Below are 14,123 nucleotides of genomic sequence, written 5' to 3'. Positions count from 1 at the left end.
CCCAGTGCTTAGAACAGTGCTTTGCACATAGTAAGTGCTTAATAAATGCCATCATTATCATTATTATTATTATTATTACAGTTACCTCATCTGTAAAATGTGTATTAAGACTGAGTCCCACGTGGGACAACCGGATAAGCTTGTATCTATCCCAGCGCTTAGAACAGTGCTTGGCACATAGTAAGCGCTTAACAAATACCATCATCGTCATCATCTGTATATATGTATATATGTTTGTACATATTTATTACTCTATTTATTTATTTATTTATTATTTATTTATTATTTATTTATTTTACTTGTACATATCTAGTCTATTTTATTTTGTTAGTGTGTTTGGTTTTGTTCTCTGTTTCCCCCTTTAAGACTGTGAGCCCACTGTTGGGTAGGGACTGTCTCTATATGTTGCCAACTTGTACTTCCCAAGCGCTTAGTACGGTGCTCTGCACACAGTAAGTGCTCAATAAATACGATTGATGATGATGATCATCATCCTCTGACTCCCAGGCACCTCCTGGTTCCACTAGACCCTGCGAATTCTCTATTTAATGAACGCGTACTGTGTGCCGAGCACTGTACTAAGCGCTTGGGAGAGGACAATAGAGTGGGGTTAGTAGTAGCAGTCCCTGCCCACAAAGAGCTCACAGTCTAGAGAACCCAAAATATTGGCCAAGCCAACCGATGTTGTAAAAGAAACCTTTTTTTGAGGATCCCAAATTGTTCCTTCCTGTCAGTCTGGGATATTATATCTTAGTTCCCGAAGCATGACAGGAGAAGGTGAAACTAGTCTACTCACTTCACCATTCAGGAGTTTCTTTTCCCCCCACCCACCTCATTCCACCATGTAATTTATCTGTATAAACTGTGCAGACTAAAGACAAACCGTAGATTCAGTAATAATAATCAAGTTTAAGTTCATTTCCTCTCTCATTAGCGCTGATTGCAATGCAGCATGTTGCTTTTGATCCTCAATTACCACCAAAAGCACAAAACAAAATATATGATTTAATTTTGCAAAGCCCCTAAAATGTAACAATTTCATGCCTCCTAGAAAATCAAGACAGAAAACCAAAGCTCTCAAAATAGAGCAACAGAGAGCCACCGCTTGGCTGAACTAGACTGAAGAAAGAATGAAAGAAATAAACCAATTATTTCACAATACTAATTTCAAAACCCAGGCAGCCCCGAATTATACTATGGATAAATTATAGAGTTGAAAATGCTTATAATTAAGAAATCTGGTGTGACAGACAATTGGATTTAATGAGAATAATATTCAGAGAAGCCAGCAATAATAATTTATTCAGAAACCTTCAAGACAACAATATTCAGTGCGACATTAGCTTAAGATAATTTCTTTTCCAGAACTAATATGACTACAGTAAATGAACCAGATTTTAAAACTTCAGCCCTCATTCCAAAAATATGATTGTCTGCCTTCAGTTCAACAACTGATTGGAACATCACTTTTGGAAATGCAGCAGATCTGGTTAATGGAAGAGATTTAAAAAATTGGTTCATATTTCGGTGATTAAGGGAATTTTTCTTGAGGTCAGGGAATGCAGCGGTATGACAAAAACAAAAAAATTAAGGAAAGGGAGAAGGGGTAAATACATGGTTACTTTGATCATTGCAGCGGCCAAAGTTAATCATTTAGGCGCACCACTTTTTTTTTCCTTTTTTGATTCTAACATCTAATTGAATATTTGCTAAATCTCAAGTAGCAGCCTGGCTCGTACTTATTGACTGACTGTGTGCAGAGCATTGTGCCAACTTGTACTTCCCAAGCGCTTAGTACAGTGCTCTGCACACAGTAAGTGCTCAATAAATACGATTGAATGAATGAATGAGAGTACCGAGTAACAATATAATAGACACATTCCCTGCCCTCGATGAGTTTACAGACCAGTGGAAAGAGCAGGTTCCTGGGAGTCAGAGAATCTAAATTCTAATTCCTCCTCTGTCATTTGTACAGGACTAGGAGTCAAAAGACTTGGGTTCTAATCCCGGCTCTGCAGCTTGTCTGCTGTGTGACCTTGGGCAAGTCACATAACCTTTCTGTGTCTCAGTTACCTCAGCTGGAAAATGGGGATTAAGATTGTGAGCCCCACGTGAAGACGGAGATTGGGACCAAACTAATTTCTATCTGGGACAGGAACTGTGTCCAACTCAAATATCTTGCATCCATCCCAGGCCTTAGAACAGTTCCTGGAATGTAGTAAGCACCTAAAAAATACCATAAATATTATTATTATTAGTGAAAACCTAATGACTGTGGGAGCTCTCGATTAGATTCCTTTCTTTTCATTCATTAACAGGGTTTTGCCTCTCACCAAGATTGACTGTCAAACAGTTATCTGATTGTTACTGAGCGCTTATTCTGTGAGGACCACAGTTCTAACAAGCAGTGTGTCCTAGTGGATAGAGGATGGTCCTGGAAGTCAGATGGACCTGAGTTCTAATCCTGACTCCACCACTTGTCAGTTGTGTGACCTTGGGCAAGTCACTTCATTTTTCTGGGCCTCAGTTTGCTCATCTCTAAAATGGGGATGGAGACTGTGAGCCCTACTTGGGACAGGGACTGTGTCCAACTTGATTAGCTTGTATTTGCCTGAGTGCTTAGTACAGTGCCTAATATATAGTAAGTGCTTAACAAATACCACAATTATTATTATTATTATTATTATTATTATTATTATTATTATTATGTGGGAGAGAGACTGGGTCCAATCTAATTAGCTTATATCTACCACAGTGCATAGAATAGTGCTTGACACATTGAAGCACTTAAATAGCAACGTTATTATTCATTCATTCATTCAATCGTATTTATTGAGCGCTTACTGTGTGCAGAACACTGTACTAAGCGCTCGGGAAGTACAAGTTGGCAACAAATAGAGACAGTCCCTACCCAACAGCGGGTTCACAGTCTAGAAGGGAGAGACAGACAACAAAACAAAACATATTAACAAAATAAAGTAAATAGAATAAATATGTATAGAATAAATATGTGCAAGTAAAATAAATAAAAGAGTAATAAATATGTACAAACAAATATACATATATACAGGTATATATAGTCATATATAGCACACACACACATATTCATTCATTCAATCATATTTATTGAGCGCTTATTGTGTGCAGAACTGTACTAAGCACTTGGGAAGTACAAGTTGGCAACATATAGAGACGGTCCCTACCCAACAGCGGGTTCACAGTCTAGAAGGGGGAGACAGACAACAAAACAAAACATATTAACAAGATAAAATAAATGGAATAAATATGTACAAGTAAAATAGAGTAATAAATATGCACAAACATATACATATATAGTCATATATAACACACACTTTTAGACTGTGAGCCCACTGTTGGGTAGGGACTGTCTCTATATGTTGCCAATTTGTACTTCCCAAGCGCTTAGTACAGTGTTCTGCACATGGTAAGCGCTCAATAAATACGATTGATGATGATGAACACACACACACACACACACACACACACATCATATATATTCATTCATTCAATCGTATTTATTGAGTGCTTACTGTGTGCAGAGCACTGGACTATTAGTCTAGGCACTTGAGAAAGTAGAAGAGACGGAGCATCTATGATCCCTGCACTCTATGAGCTTACAGTCCTAACAGGGAGCTAACATGAGGGAGGAGAAAGAAAGCTCCTGTGAGAATATGGACAGATTTATGATGGCAGTGCTCAGAGCAGACTCATGTTTTCTGCATTCTAAAAAAAAAAAAAACCCTCTCTTGCCCCGAGGCCCCCTCCAGTTATCGCCCTATCTCCCTCCTACCTATCTCCAGACTCCTTGAGAGAGTTGTCTACATCCGCTGTCTCAAATCCCTCTCCTCCTATTCTCTCCATGACCCCTTCCAATGTGACTACTGCCCCCTTCACCCTATGGGAACTGCCTTCTCGAAAGTCAACAGTGATCTCCTTGACAAATCCAGTGACCTCTACTCCATTCTAGTTCTCCGCAACCTTTCCTCTGCCTTTGACATTGTGGCCCACCCCCTTCTCCTGGAAACATTATCTAGCTTTGGCTTCACCAGCACTGTGATCTCCTGGTTCTCCTCCTATCTCTCTGACCTAAATCTAGTCACCGACCTCTCACATCTTGCCTCTGGCCTGGAATGCCTCCACATATCCGACGATTCCTCTCCTCTCCTTCAAATTGAAGGCACATCTCCTTCAAGAGTCCTTCCCTGATTAAGCCCTCATTTCCTCTTTTCCTATTCCCCTCTGCATCCTCCTAACTTTCTGCCTTTATTCACCACCTTTGTTCCCAGCCCCACAGCACTTACATATGTATCAGTAGCTTATTTAACTATATTAATGTCTGTCTGCCCCTCTAGGCTGTATGCTCGTCGTGGGTAGGGAATCTGTCTGTTATATTGTTTTTTGTACTCACCTAAGGGCTTAGTACAGTGCTCTGCACACAGTAAGCACTCAATAAATGCAAGTGATTAATTAATCTAAGACTCTTTCTAGAATGGACTAAGTGCTTGACAAATAGTATTATTATGATTATCATTATTATTATCTTCATCATCACCAAATCCTGTCAGTTCTATCATCACATGTCTAAAATCCACCGTTTCCTCTCCAGCCAAACTGCTGCCACACTGATCCAAGCACTCATCATTTTCTGTCATAACCACCACCTCCTCACTGACCTCCCTGCATCTTGTCTCTCCCCTCTCCTGTCCATACTTCATTTGTCTGAGAACAAAACAAAACAAAACACAACAAAAACATTCAACCCATATCTCGGAAACCTCCAACGTCTGGTTGTTCATCCACCTCTGCATCAAACAGAAACTTCTGATTAATGCACCCAGTCAGTTCCCTCCCTGCTCCCAAGCTTTGCTGCTCTCCTACTATGACCTAGCCCTCACACTCTTAGTCCTTCTTAGCCAGAAGAAGGACATGAGTGAGAGGTCAGCGGAGAGATAGATGAGATGGAGGTAGAGTGAGTAGGTTAGTATTAGGGGGAGAAGTGTGTGGTCTTTGTTGTAGTAGAAGAGTAACGAGGTGAAGTGGGAGGGGGCAAGCTGATTGAGTGACTCAAAGCCAAAGGTGAGGAGTAGCATTTATTGTGTACCCAGTTGGAGGGAGCTACACTATTCCAGGTCCTTGGGAGGTGACACATCCCCCTCCCCATCCCCCCCGCCCTACCTCCTTCCCCTCCCCACAGCACCTATATATATATATGTTTGTACAGATTTATTACTGTATTTATTTTACTTGTGCATATTAACTATTCTATTTATTTTGTCAATGATGTGCATCTAGCTTTACCCCTACTTATCCTGATGACTTGACACCTGACCACATGTTTTGTTTTGTTTTGTGTCTCCCCCTTCTAGACTGTGAGCCCGTTGTTGGGTAGGGACCGTCTCTATATGTTGCCAACTTGCACTTCCTAAGCGCTTAGTACAGTGCTCTGCACACAGTAAGTGCTCAGTATCAATCAATCAATCAATCAATCAATCGCATTTATTGAGTGCTTACTGTGTGCAGAGCACTGTACTAAGTGCTTGGGAAGTACAAGTTGGCAACATATAGAGACAGTCCCTACCCAACAGTGGGCTCACAGTCTAGAAGGGGGAGACAGAGAACAAAACCAAACATATTAACAAAATAAAATAAATAGAATAGATATGTACAAGTAAAATAAATAAATAGAGTAATAAATAATACAATTGAATGAATGAATGAATGAATTCTAATGGAAGAGACAAATGCAAAGAACATTAACAAATAGGATGATCAGAATGAATAACTGAGTGAACACAAACTATAGCAATCAGTTGGTTACAATGTCCAGGACGATGGCATAATCTTAGCTCCCATTTGTGAATAGGTTATTTCCTAACAAGAATGAGGATAACATTATTAGAGAAGGATGAGATCAAGATTAACAGAGAAGCAGCACGGCCTAGTGGAAAGAGCACAGGGACCTGGGTTCTAAGCCTGACTCTGCCAATTGCTTGCTGTAGGACCTTGGGCAAGTCACTTATTTTCCCTCTATCTCAGTTTCCTCAACTGTAAAATGGGGACTATGAGTCGCATGTGTCTATCCCGGTGCTTTGAACAGTGCTTGACACAGAGTAATCACTTAACAAATTCTATAATAAACAGATTACTGAAATAACATCAGTCACAACAAATGTCCAACCCAGTCTCTATTTATTGAAATAGAGTTTTGAAAACAATTTCTTCAATCCACACCGAACTTTGTAAAAATTTCTTATGGATGGAAAAGGGGGATTGGGACTCCTAGTCTTGAAGTAGGTCAAAATAGGAACTATGAAAACTTAAAGATCAATATATTGTCACCTCTCCAGCTGCAAGGACCCTTTGTTAAAAGTAAGAGACCCCCAATGTTTCTTTGACAATGACATTTAGCTGCTGTAGAGCTGGGACTCCGTCTTTCCTCAGTCAATCATGGTTTCTCTTCTGTCAGTGCATAGCTCTTGTGCCTCTGAGCAATGTGTTCATAATTTCTAGACTGTGGGTGTGAATTGAAAATCACTCAAAGCCTCATGTTCAGTGGGATGATTTGGCTTTGCACACATTTTTCTTCCAACATGGAAAGAGGCAGATGCCAATTAATTTGATGGTTTTTGGGAGCATTTGTGTGGTCAGTAGTCAGGGCCAAATTTTCATTCCTTTTATGCTTTCTCCTAGCTTTAGTTTCAGATTGCTGCAATGGAGCTCAGCAGAAGCCCTCATCCCCATGGGTGGGCTTTGACTTTTCCTTACGTCTACATCTTCATTTTAGGTCCCATTTCCATTAGTGGTCAGATTCTCTTTCCCCACCGAAGAAGGTCTGGGTTTTATTTTGGCTTGCTGCAGTAGGTGAATTATGTAAGAAAAGATGACTGTCTCCATACCTGGAATAAAAATCCTATGTTTACATTTGAAGATCCAGTAGATTAACTTTGCTTTAATGCTTGATCTGGTTTTGAGAATAATTTAACCTTGTTTCCAAGAGGGCTTCTTGTGTGTTCCTTTCCAAATTAGTGATGGGCAAACCTCAAAGGATTTTGAGGTTGAACCCAGAGCTTGAATGCTTATGCAAACTATCTAAACCTCTTGGGTCTTTAAGACTGGGTTGGAGATCTTTCAGAAACTTTTTTTTCATTTTAGGCTTCTCTTTGCAGACAGCCATTCCACAAGAGCTGTTCATTTCCAGATTCTGAAGTTAAACACATCTAGTTCTGGAATCTAGAAAAAACAGCCTACAGTGGACTTGCATCTCTAGACTGTAACCTCACTGTGGGCAGTGTCTGTTTATTGTTATACTGCACTCTTCCAAGCACTCACTAGAGTACTTTGCACACAGTAAGCACTCAATAAATATGCTTGAATGAGTTCACTCTTTATGGTGATGTGGTAAAGGGTATATGAGAAATTTGTACCTTTTCAATCAACTGGTCATATTTATTGAGTGCTTACTGTGGGCAGGGCACTGTACTAAGTGCTGGGAAGAGTATAATATAACAGTATCACCAAGCTGGCAGACACAGTCCCTGCCCACAGCGAGCATATCATCTAAATGTTCCTCCACAAGAAATAATAGCCTCTAGAAAACTGTTTTGTACTGGGGTGGCACAGAGGGGTTCCAGATGGGGGGCATGTTGCTAGTAAAACCCCCTAAGAAGGCAGAGAAGAAGCATGCCAGTTAACCAGTCAGTCAATCATATTTACTGAGGGCTTACTTTATGCAGATGACTGTACTAAGCGCTTGGAAAAGTACAAATATCAATCAATCAAGCAATCAATCATATTTATTGAGCACTTACTGTGTGCAGAGCACTGTACTAAGTGCTTGGGAAGTACAAGTTGGCAACATATAGAGACAGTCCCTACCCAACAGTGGGCTCACAGTCTAGAAGGGGGAGACAGAGAACAATACCATACATATTAACAAAATAAATAGAATAGATATGTACAAGTAAAATAAATAAATAAATAAATGAATAAATAGAGTAATAAATCTGTACAAACATATATACATATATACAGGTGCTGTGGGGAAGGGAAGGAGGTAAGACAGGGGGATGGAGAGGGGGACGAGGGGGAGAGGAAGGACAATATAACAGACATATTCTCTGCTCACAATGAGCTTGTGGTCTAGAGGAAGAGATAGACGTCAAGATAAATGAACGAAATTACAGATATGTTCATATGTGGTGTGAGGCTGAGAGGGGGAATTGCTAAAGGGAGCCAATATTACAGTGCATCAGTATTACAGCATATCAATACTACAGTGTAATATTTGGCTTCCTGCGTCTGCTCAAGTGTAAATGGATTTTGTGCCTTGAGGGATTCCCTTAGTTAGAGAGTGAGAAGAAGAGAAGGAGCCCACAAAAGAGATTGAGAATGAGTAGCTAGAGAGAAAGGAGGAGAACCAGGAGAGGATATGGTCCGTGAAGCCAAAGTTAGATAATGTGTCCTGGAGAAGGGGGTGGCCAACAGTGTCGAAGGCAGCTGAGGGGTGGAGGAAGATTAGGATGGAGCAGAGACTTAGATTTGACAAGAAGGAGATCATTGATGATCTTAGAGAGGGCAGTTCCTGTGGAATGAAGGGGAAGGGATCCAGCTTGGAGGAGGCCAAGGAGAGAAATGGAGGAGAGAAAGTGGGGTCAGGGGTGGGGACAACTTGATCAAGGAATTTGGAGAGGAATGTTATGGTAGGAAGGAGATGGTGTGATACCTGGTGGGAACCATGTGGTTTTGGGCTTTTTTAAGTTTTAGGATAAGGGATACATAATAATAATACTAATAATGGCATTTATTAAGCACTTACTATGTGCAAAGCACTGTTCTAAGGGCTGGGGAGGTTACAAGGTGATCAGGTTGTCCCACGGGGGGAGCTTACAGTCTTCATCCCCATTTTACAGATGAGGTAACTGAGGCCCAGAGAAGTTAAATGATTTGCCCAAAGTCACACAGCTGACAGTTGGTGGAGCCAGGATTTGAACCCATGACCTCTGACTCCAAAGCCTATGCTTTTTCCACTGAGCCACACTGCTTCTCTTAAGAAGGATGCATGGAGAAGCAGCATGGCTTAGTGGTTAGAGCATGGCCTGGGATTCAGAAGGTCATGGGTTCTAATCATGACATCATCACTAGTCTGCTCTGTGACCCTGGGCAAGTCACTTCACTTTTCCGTGCCTCAGTTACCTTATCTGTAAAATGGGGATTGACTGTGAGCCCTATGTGGGACAGTGACTGTGTCCAACCCGATTTACTTGTCTTCCCCCCAGCGTTTAGTAAGCGCTTGGAACATAGTGGGTGCTTAACAAATGCCATAATTATTATTGTTATTATGAGCATGCTTGCAAGCAGTGGGAAAAAACTCATTGGAAAATGAGTAGTTGAAAATAGCAATCAGGGAAGGGAGGCATGTGTTTTGAAATGGTGTGGAGCGATGCGATCAGAGGTGGAAGTTTTGGATGTAGATTTTGAGAGACGATGGAAGATTTCCTCTTGAGGTACTGCTGAGAAAGAAGGGAGAGTCAAAGAAGGGGCAAGAGGATTGTGCTGTTGTATGTACTCTCCTAAGTGCTTAGTCCCCTCTCAGGGTCACACTTGGAGAGTTCCCAGTCCTCTACCAGTCTCACTTATGGGAGGGAGAGGCAAGCAGAGGCCTACCCACTCCATTCCTAGTTTGGCCAGTGGCTAGCCAGTGGAAGGCAAGTTGCTACAAGTCAAAACTCACCTGTGCCGGGCAGATAATCTTGTATAATAATAATAATGATGGCATTTGTTAAGTGCTTACTATGTGCAAAGCACTGTTCTAAGCACTGGGAAGGTTACAAGGTGATCAGGTTGTCCCATGGGGAGCTCACAGTCTTCATCCCCATTTTACAGATGAGGGAACTGAGGCCCAGAGAAGTGTAGTGACTTGCCCAAAGTCACACAGCTGACAACTGGCGGAGCCAGGGTTTGAACCCATGACCTCTGACTCCAAAGCCCGGGCTCTTGCCATTGAGCCACTCTGCTTCTCTGTTGAGAAGAGCTTCTGCTTCTCTGCTTCTCTGTTCTCTCACATGTTGTATCTACCCCAGCACTTAGTGCTTGGCACATAGTAAGTGTTTGACAAATACCATCATTATTATTATCATGATTACAATCAGATGAAAGGACATGAATGTACTGGGATTCACCTGACTTCAAACATAGGAACTCTGCCATGTGAAAATTGTGAAAATTTCACTTGTACCATGTGAAATATTATTATTATTATTTTTAGACTGTGAACCCACTGTTGGGTAGGGACCGTCTCTATATGTTGCATAGTTGTACTTCCCAAGCGTTTAGTACAGTGTTCTGCACCCAGTAAGCGCTAAATAAATACGACTGAATAAATACAATTGAATGAATGAAAAGTATCAAGTCATCTTTGCTGCCCTAATCCAATGATCCTGATTTGAACATCTCATAAATATGCCTTGAAGCAAGCTAAGCCCACTCCGAGAAGTCGCATGATGCTCCCCCAGGGAGTCAGAAGGTTGTGGGTTTGAATCCCTGCACGGCTATGTATCTGCTATGTGACCTTGGGCAAGTCACTTCACTTCCCTGGGCCTCAGTTATCTAATCTGTAAAATGGGGATGGAAACTGTGAGCTCCATATCGGACGGGGACCGTGTCCAACGCGATTGGCTTGTATTCATTCATTCATTCATTCATTCAATCGTATTTATTGAGTGCTTACTGTGTGCAGAGCACTGTACTAAGCACTTGGGAAGTACAACTTGGCAACAAATAGAGACGGTCCCTACCCAACAGTGGGCTCACAGTGTAGAAGATCTACCCCAGAGCTTAGTACAGTGCCTGGCACATAGTAAGTGCTTAACAAATACCATCATTATTATTATTATTAAGCACATAATTTATTAAGTCATTTATTAAGTGCTTACTATGTGCAAAACACTGTTCTAAGCACCGGGGAGGTTACAAAGTGATCAGGTTGTCCCATGGGGGGCTCACAGTCTTAATCCCCATTTTACAGATGAGGTCACTGAGCAACAGAGAAGTTAAGTGACTTGCCTGAAGTCACACAGCTGACAAGGGGCAGAGCAGGGATTTGAACCCAAGACCTCTGACTCCAAAGCCCGTGCTCTTTCCACTGAGCCAGGTTATTGTTATTAACCATAGTCTAGGTTGGAAATCATGGATGACTAAGGCCAAGGGGAGTTCAATAGGCCTCTAGCCTGGCCCCCTGAAGATTTACTGCAGCTTGAAGTAAGGAATAAAAAAAGATATGCCTTTTAGAACCATCTCTATTCTTCAACATTTTTACCTTAGTGTTATAAAGAAGTGGATAGAGTAACTCCTCATTAGGCAGAGAACGTGTCTACCAACTCTGTTATATTGTACTCTCCCAAGTGCTTAGTAAAGTGCTCTATATACAATAAGTGCTCAATAAATATGATTGATTTATTACAATTGATTAACTTTAGATCCCCTTTTCCAGAAACATCTTCTGAAAGGGTATTGATAGCTTTCTCTGGGCACTGTGTCACCAGAGTACCCCTAGTCAGGGAAAATGATTTGTGACATTTTCTACAGGCAAATCAATCAATGACATTTATTGAGTGCTTACTATGTGCAGAACACTGTACTAAGCACTTGGGGAAGTACAATACGAGAGAGTTGGTAGACACGTGAGCCCGCTGTTGGGTAGGGACCGTCTCTATATGTTGCCAACTTGTACTTCCCAAGCGCTTAGTACAGTGCTCTGCACACAGTAAGCACTCAATAAATACGAATGATTGAATGAATGGATGAATGTTCCCTGCCCACAAGGAGCTTAAAGTCTAGAATGCAAGGCACTGGATTTCTTTAGCAACTGGAGCAGTTATTTCACAGAACACTCCCTGCCACTAAAGACAGAGAAGCAGCGTGGCCCAGTGGAAAGAGCCTGGGCTTTGGAGTCAGAGGTCATGGGTTCAAATCCCAACTCCACCAACTGTCAGCTGTGTGACTTTGGGCAAGTCACTTCACTTCTCTATGCCTTAATTAGTTCAACTGTAATACGGGGATTAAGACTGTGAGTCCCCCGTGGAACAACCTGATCACCTTATAACCTCCCTAGAGCTTAGACAGTGCTTTGCACATAGTAAGCACTTAATAAATGCTATTATTATTATTATTATTATTATTATTATTATTATTATTATTATTAAAGACCTGTTTTCAAGACCTGTTTTGATGGACAGAGGCACTTGGAGCTCCAAAACCTTGGGAAACAAGCATCACAACCCTAGTGAAACTGTATTGCAAGAGCTACTACTGAGAGCTGGTCAGTTCATTCATTCATTCAATCATAATAATAATAATGATGGCATTCATTAAGCGCTTACTATGTGCAAAGCACCGTTCTAAGCGCTGGAGAGGTTACAAGGTGATCAGGATGTCCCATGGGGGAGTAACAGTCTTCATCCCCATTTTACAGATGAGGGAACTGAGGCCCAGAGAAGTTAAGTGACTTGTCCAAAGTTACACAGCTCACAGTTTGGCGGAGCTGGGATTTGAACCCATGACCTCTAACTCCAAAGCCCACGCTCTTTCCACTGAGCGACGCTGCTTCTTTATTTATTGAGTGCTTACTGTGTGCAAAGCAGTGTACCAAGTGCTTGGGAGAGTACAGTATAACAACAAAAAGACACATTTCCTGCTTTCAATGAGCTCACAGTCAAGAGAGGAAGACAGACATCAATGTACATACATTAATAAATGAATTGTAAATATGCACATATTCAGCATATTACATATGCTGTTGGGAGGGAGGATGAATGAAAGGATCAAGTCAGGTCGATGCAGAAAGGAGAGGGAGAAGAGAGCTTAGTCATGGAAGGCTTCTTGGAGGGGATGTGCATTCAATAAGGCTTAGAAATGGAATGGGGGAAAGCAATCATCTGTCTGGTATGAGGATGGTGGGTGTTCAATTGTCACTAAGCTTCATAGTTTATTTATCTTCTTTTACTTTGAAAATTAAAAAAACGATTTTTAGGGCTAATTATTTACAAAATTAGGGAGGGGAGGAAATGTTAATGACTTTAATCTTACTATACTAATAATTTGGCATACACGATCCAACTTCAATTACATCATAACCTTCTTCAAATGATATTGATGCTCCTAGTAAATCATATTAAAAATGCTTTCAGAGTTCAGAATGCTGTTAGCATTAACATAAAATGCTAATAAAAAGTAGAAGTCAATAAAATTCGATGAAAATCATGTCTGAAAGCAGGAAACAGAGTTAAAATATAAAATGGAATAAAGCGACTATTCACCCTTATTTGCCACAGTTTCACGGTTATGTTGAGCAAACTAACCCATCCAACCGATATTTTTTCCGTGAGGAACGTTGAGATAATGTGGAAAATTCGGACACGGATTGTAGAGCAGTGAGGTTAATTTAAAAAAAATTGGATGTGTAGAAGGACACAAGTTAAATGATGTTGGATAGGGAAAGGTAGGACTCAAAAAAATGGAATTGCACAGGAGAAATAGTTTATAAGTGCTTACAGTGTGTAAAGCACTGAATTAATCACTGGGAATACAGTGATTATTTTGGTTGCAAAAAAAAAAAAAAGGAGAGAATTAGACACAGACTCTGACCTGCAAAGGGATTCATTCAATCAGTTGTATTTATTGAGGGCTTACTGTGTGCAGAGCACTGTACTAAGCGTTTGGGAAGTACAAATCGGCAACATATAGAGACAGTCCCAACCCAACAATGGGCTCACAGAGGAATCACACTATAAGAATAAAAGAAGAGACTTGGAGATAGACAATTAAGCGAAGACTCAAACACAACATAAATCACCAGGACCAAGAAAAAATACAAAAATTAAAAGTGAAAAGAGCTGTAGGGCTTGAAGAGTAAAGTTGCAGATGCTTTACTGAACATCACTAGCAAGAATCACAGCTACTATTGTCCTTCTAATGCATTCACATTCAAAAGGGAAAGGAAAGGACAGGGAAGAAAAGACAGAGTGAGGGGAGAGGAAGTACTGTGTTGAATTTTACATCAGCTATATGATATGCATTTATCTGCCTCACCAAATTAAAACCCTCCA

The sequence above is a fragment of the Tachyglossus aculeatus genome, chromosome 2, assembly GCF_015852505.1.
Source record: "Tachyglossus aculeatus isolate mTacAcu1 chromosome 2, mTacAcu1.pri, whole genome shotgun sequence".
In the NCBI taxonomy this organism is placed as follows: domain Eukaryota; kingdom Metazoa; phylum Chordata; class Mammalia; order Monotremata; family Tachyglossidae; genus Tachyglossus; species Tachyglossus aculeatus.
The sequence above is the reverse complement of the archived record's forward strand: the minus strand, read 5'-3'. Positions refer to the sequence as shown.